This window comes from Hemiscyllium ocellatum, chromosome 3, assembly GCF_020745735.1.
Source record: "Hemiscyllium ocellatum isolate sHemOce1 chromosome 3, sHemOce1.pat.X.cur, whole genome shotgun sequence".
Classification (NCBI taxonomy): domain Eukaryota; kingdom Metazoa; phylum Chordata; class Chondrichthyes; order Orectolobiformes; family Hemiscylliidae; genus Hemiscyllium; species Hemiscyllium ocellatum.
In genome coordinates, this window is record NC_083403.1 from 22,945,717 (window position 1) to 22,952,763 (window position 7,047).

Below are 7,047 nucleotides of genomic sequence, written 5' to 3' on the forward strand. Positions count from 1 at the left end.
GGAGGCCATTTGGTTTAACAAATCCATGTTGCATTTCTTTTCAGCAATCTAGTCAGTCTTATTCCTCTGCATTATACCCTACAGTTTATTTCCCTCCAGTACCATTCCAATTTCCTTTTGAAATCATTGATCCATCTCTACTTCAGCTACTTTTATCAGAAAGTTCCAGGATGTTACCATGTGCAGTGGAGAAAAAATATAACTTTTTATTAAATACTCTCTTCTTGCTCTTAAGCTTAAATGTGTTCTTCAGTTCCTGTATGTATCCAAAGCTAATGGGAGCAGCTTTTCCTTGACTACCTTTTTAGAATATATTAATTTTGTATGCCTTTATCTGATAACCGCTCAAACCTATTTGCCTTAGGGAGAGCAACCAAAGATTCTCCAACCCAATGTGGAAGCTACTACATCTTCCTCTTTTATACAGTCATAGTCTTACAGCACAGAGACAGGCCCTTTGGCCTAAATTGGTCTACGTCGATCAAAATGTCCATCCACGCTCACCCTACTTGGTCTATATCCTTCCAAACCTTTCCAATGCATATATCTGTCCTAATGCCTTTTAAGTGTTATAAATGTACCCACCTCAATCACTTCCACCAGCAGCTCATTCCATATGTGTACCACCATCTGTGTTTAAAAAAGAGTTGCCTGTCATGTTCCCTTTTATTCTTTTCCCTCTGAACTTAAACTGATGCCCTCTAATCTTCGATTCTCCCAACCTTCGGAAAAAGACTGAGTGCATTCACCCCATCCATGTCTCTCATGAACTTATACACTTCTATAAAATACCCCCCTCAATCTCCCACGTTGTAAAGAAGAAAATCCTAGCTTGTCCAACCTCTGCCTATCACTCCAAACATTGAGTCCTGACAACATCCTTGTAAATTTTTTCTGCATTCTTTCCAGTTTAATAGCATCCAAAACTAAACACGATACTCCAAGTGTAGCCTCACCAACATCCTGTACAACTGCAAATAACTTCCCAACTTCTACACTCAATGCCCTGACTGATGAAGGCCAGTGTGCCAAATGCCTTCTTCACTGCCCTGTCTACTTGTGACTCCACTTTCAGAGAATTGTGCATCTGAAATCCAAGGTCCCTCAGTTCCAAAACACTCCTTAAGGCTCTATCATTCACCAGAAGACTCCTACCTTAATTTGACTGTCCAAAATGCAAGACCTCACACTTCTCTATATTAAACTCCTGGAAAAATTACAGTGAATCACCAAATCCTGTCAATGATTTATACTTCCTCCCTAATGCACAGTGACCAAAGCTGACAAAGTAAATCTGTTATGACTCTCAGAGTTTGAGAGTTCAGGATAGCATCGTTACTTTTCTACTCTAGCTTTGGCTATGAAGCTCATGGTTCCAAAGCTTTGCTAACTACTCAATATACTGTGGCACATAGAAAGATTTAAGCACAGGATATCACACTGGCTCAGTGGTTAGAACTGCTACCTCACAGCAGCAGGGACCTGGGTTTGATTCAAGCATCGGGTGACAGTCTGTGTGGAGTTTGCACGTTCTCCCCTTGTCTGCGTGGGTTTTCTCCAGGTGCTCCGGTTTCCTCAAACAGTCCAAAAATATGCAAGTTAGGTGAATTGGCTACGCTAAATTGCCCATAGTGTTCAAGGATTTGTAGGTTAGGTAGATTTGTTAAGGGTAAATGTAAAGTAATAGGATTGGAAAATGGGTCTGAGTGGGTTACGCTTCGGAGGGTCAGTGTGGACTTGTTGGGCCAAATGGCATGTTTCCACACTGTAGGGATTCTAAGTTCATGATTCTCTGCCCTCTCCACAATCTCGACATATATAGTATGCCTTTCAGTATATATTGACTTTTCCTATCTCCTCTGCCAAAATGCATCACCTTGTAATATTAGCTCCATTTGCCAATTCTCTGCTCGTTTTGCTGGCCAGTAAACTAACATCCATGACACCTGTATCAAACAAAGTAGTACCCTCCAGAGGACACCACTGCACCCTGAGTTAAGAGGACTGTGTCTTAGGACTCTTCAGATACAGCTCATAACCTTCATCTGTTCCTTTTCCTTTTCTTTTGGTGTTTTTTCCTTCTCTCTCTTCTGGTCTCTGACTCAGTGGAGACCCAGCATGGCAGACTCAGTGGCCAGCATGGTGATGTCTCAGCACGGTATAGTAGTATTTTGGCAGTACGTATCCTGTCTGTCAGTTCAGTGTGGATTAAGGTCTTGAGGTGATTTCTCAAAGTGCGGTTTTACCGTGGCTGAGCACTTAAGAGTGTAATAGAGTCGTACAGCATGGAAACAGACCCTTCGGTTCAACTTGTCAATACTGACGAGATATCCTAAAGAAATCTAGTCCCCTTTGCCAACATTTGACCCCTATCTCTCTAAACCCTTCCTATTCATATACCCATCCAGATGCCTTTTAAATGTTGCAATTATACCAGCCTCCACCACATCCTTTGGCAGCTCATTCCATACATGCACCACCCTCTGCATGAAAAAGTTGTCCCTGAGGACCCTTAAACCTACGCCCTCTAGTTTTGGACTCCCCAGCTCAGAGAAAAGACCGTGTCTATTTACACTAGCCATGCCTCTCATGATTTTATAAACTCTAAAAGGTCAACCCTCCGCCTCCGACGCTCCAGGGAAAACAACACCAGGCTATTCAGCCTCTCCCCATAGCTCAAACCCTCTAACTCTAGCAAGGAGGGAAAAAAGAGGCCATGAGATAGCTTTAGAAAATAGAGTTAAGGAGAATCCAAAGAGTTTTTACAAATATATTAAGGACAAAAGGGTAACTCGGGAGACAAAGGGTTCCTCAAAGATCAGCAAGGTATCCTATGTGTGGAACTGCAGGAGTTAGGGGTAAATGTGTACTTTGTATGTGTTTACTGTGGAGAATGACATGGAAGTTACAGAAAGTGGGGAAATAGATGGTGACATCTTTAAAGTGTTCATATTACAGAGGAGGTTGTGCTGGATGTCTTGAAATGCATAAAAGTGGATAAATCCCCAGGATCTGATCAGGTGTACCCTAGAAATCTGTGAGAAGCTAGGGAAGTGATTGCTGGCCCCCTTGCTGAGATATTTGTATCATCGATAGTCACAAGAGAGGTTCCAGAAGACTGGAGGGTGGTTAACGTGGTGTCAGTATTTAAGAAAGGTGGTATGGACAAGCCAAGGAACTATAGACCCGTGAGCCTGACACTGGTGGTGGACAAGTTGTATTTGCAAAGGCAAGGACTGACAGTCAGCATAGCTTTGTGCATTGTATATCATGTCTCACAAACTTGATTGTTTTTTTGAACAAGTAACAAAGAGGATTGATGAGGGCAGAACTGTAGATGTGATCTATATGGAATTTAAGAAGGCGTCTGACAAGGTTCATCATGGGAGACTGGTTAGCAAGGTTTGAGAGAATACAGAGAGAATTAGCCATTTGGATACAGAACTGGCTCAAAGATAGAAGACAGAGAGTGGTGGTGGAGGGTTGCTTTTCAGGCCAGCAGCCTGTGACCACAAGGATCGGTGTTGGGTTCACTTTAGATACATGCGAGCTGCTGCATTTTGGGAAAGCAAATCTTAGCAGGACTTAAACATTAATGGTAAGGTCCTAGGGAGTGTTACTGAGCAAAGAGACTTTGGGGTTCAGCTTCATAGCTCCTTGAAAGTGGAGTTGCAGGTAGATAGAATAGTGAAGAAGGCGTTTGGTATGCTTTTCCATATTGGTCAGAGTATTGAGTACAGGACATTGGTTAGGCCACTTTTGGAATATTGTGTGCAATTCTGGTCTCCTTCCTATCAGAAGGATGTTTGAACCTTGAAAGGGTTCAGAAAAGATTTACAAGGATGTTGCCAGGGTTGCAGGATTTGTGCTATAGGGAGAGGTTGGGGCTGCTTTCCCTGCAGTGTCAGAGACTGAAGGGTGAGCTCAGAAGTTTATAAAATCATGAAGGCCATGGATAGGATAAATAGACAAAGTCTTCTCCTTCCGGTAGGGGAGTCCTGAACTAGAGGGCATAGGTTTATGGTGAGAGGGGAAAGATTTTTATAAAAGAGACCTAAGACCCAATGTTTTCACACAGAGGGTGGTATGTATATGGAATGAGCTGGCAGGGGAAGTGGTGGAGGCTAGTACAATTGCAAAATTTTAAAAGGCTTCTGGATGGGTATATGAATAGGACGGATTTGGAGGGCTATGGGCCAGATTCTGGCTGGTGGGCCTATATTGGGTTGAGATACTGGATGAGTAGGACTGAAGAGTCTGTTTCTGTGCTGTACATCTCTAGGACTCTATAGCATCCTTGTAGTAAATCTTTTCCGAACCATTCCAAGTTTCACATCTTCCTGTAGCAGGGAGACCAGAATTGACTGCAGTGTTCCAAAAGTGGCCTAACCAATGGAAGGCTTAGAATCTGTGTGGGTAGAGAAGAGGAACTGCAAAGGCAAAAAGACCCTGATGGGAGTTACGGGAACTCGGGAGATAGGAAAGGCATGTAAGAAAGGCACTACTACAACAATCATGGGGGACTTCAACATGCACATGGACTAGGGAAATGAGTTGGTAGTGGATGTCAAGACAAGGAATTTGTGGAATATTTATAAAACCTTTTTTGGGATGTTTGTGGTAGAACCCTAGGAAACAGGAAATTCTGGTTTTGGTATGTATAATGAGCTAGACTTGATCGGGAGGTTAAGGTGATCCTGGGGACAGTGACTATTAAATGAATTCACCCTGCAATTTGAGAGGAAGAAGCTGTAATCAGATGTAACAATATTAGAACTGAGTAAAAGTTAACTACAAAGACACAAGGGAGGTGCTGGCCAGAACTGATTTGAAGTGGAGCTTCGCAGGGAAGCCGATGGAGCAGCAAGGGCAGGTGTTTATGATGGTAATTCGGGAGGCACAGCAGAAATTCATCGTTAGGAAGAAGAAACATACTAAGGTGAGGATGAGGCAACCACAACTGATAAGGGAAATCAGGGACAGCATAGAAGCAAAAGAAAAATCATAAATGTGTGAGATTAGGGAGCCTTTGAAAACTAGAAGAGGATAACTATATATTAAAAAAAAGGGGTAGAGAGGACGGATTATGAGACTAAGATAGCTAGTAATATAAAAGATTGTAAAAGTTCTTTTTGATATCTTAAAAGGTAAGAGAGACGCAAAAGTGGTCATGGACCACTGAAAAATGAGACTGGATAAGTAGTAATGGGGAACAAAAAAATTGTGGAGGTACTGATTAGGTACTTTGCATCAGTTTTCACAGTGGAAGACTTGAGTAGCATACCAGAACATCAAGAGAATCAAGGGAAGAGGTGAATGTAGTGGCCATCAATAAAGAGATGCTACGGAAGCAGAAAGATCTGAAGGTACATAAATCACCCAGACCAGAAGGACTACACATCAGAGTTCTGAAGGAGATAGCTGAGGAGATTGTGGAGGCATTGGTTGTCATCTTTTAGGAATCACTGGAGTCAGGGAGGGTCCCAGAGGACTGGAAATTGGTTAATGGAATATTGCTGTTTAAGAAGGGAGGGAGGCAGAAGACAGGATATTAGGCCGATGAGCCTCATCATTGGTAAGTTTTCAGAGTCCATTAATAAGGACGAGATTGCGGAGTACTTAAAGTACCTGGTAACACAGGTTGTATCATGGTTACCTCGAGGGTAGGTCATCCCTGATTGTTAAAATTCTTCGAGGACAAAGCGAACAAGTTGGACAAATGAAAGCCAATAGACATGATTTAATTGGATTTCCAGAAGCTCTCTGATGAGGTGTCTTTGACATGTGCTTTCGTGGGTAGTGGGTTGATGGTGGTGGTCTTGAAGCAGGTGGGGACTTCAGCTTGTAGGAGGGCGCAAGGTGGAAGATGTCAGTGAATATTTTCGCCATCTGGTCCGCACAAAATCTAAGTGCACGGCCAGGCACTCCGTCCAGCCTATCACTTTCCTATCAGGAAGATCGATCTGATGTCTGCAGTGGTGACAGAGGGAACAGGTGTGCCAGGGCTGTCCAGGAGGTGACAACACCAAGCATAGAAAAAGCATCAAGTCCATCATGAAGGGATGTGTCTTTGTCTGCTATCTTGCTCTGCTTTATTTTGTATTCAGTTATGCTGCTTAGGCTTTGTCTATATGGTTGATTCGAGCCTCTAAGATGAGGAAGGAGATCTTACTGAAACTTGCAGAATGCTGAAAGGTCTGGATAGAGTGGATGTGGAAAACATATTTCCACTGCTAGGAGAGGCCTTTATCTGCAGGCACTGCCTCAGAGTGAAGGGAAGACCCTTTAGAATTGAGATGAGGAGAAGTGTCTTCAGTCAGTGGGTGGGTGAATCTGTGGATGTTATTGCCACAGAAGGCTGTGGAGACTAAGTCATTCAGTATATTTAAGACAGAAATAAGTAGGTTCTTGATTAGTAAGGGAATCAAGGCTGACAAAGTAAACAAGAGAATAAGTTTGAGAAACATGTCAGCCATGATTGAATGGTAGAGCATGCTTGATGGGCCAAAGTTTGCTCCTCTATCTTGTGGTCTTAATTCTAATTCACCCACTATCCCTGTGCTCCCTGAGGTACACTAGCTCCAAGTCTGGCAACACCAATTTTAGAAGTCTCATTCTTCAGGACATCACTCCTGTCACTGTAATCTCTGCCAGCCCTACAACTCCAGTCACTAGATACCTCCTTTCCATCAATTCTGCCATCTAGAGAATCCTGAATTTTACTCGAAAGTAGAAACTGCTGACTACGCAGTAAGTCTAGCAGCATCTGTAGAGAGAGAAACAGCTAATGTTTCAGATCAATAGAACTTTTTCAGAAGGTGGATTTTAATTGCACCACCACTGACAACTTTGCCTTTAATTGTCAAGATCCTAAGCACTAGAATTTTGCCTGTAAATCTCTTTGATTCTGTCCTCAAAATGTTTTTCAAAATCTATCCTTTTGATCAATCTGTACCAATATATTCTCGGAGAAAGTAAGGACTGCAGATGCTGGATATCAGAGTCGAAAAGTGTGGCGCTGGGAAAGCACAGCAGGTCAGGCAGCAT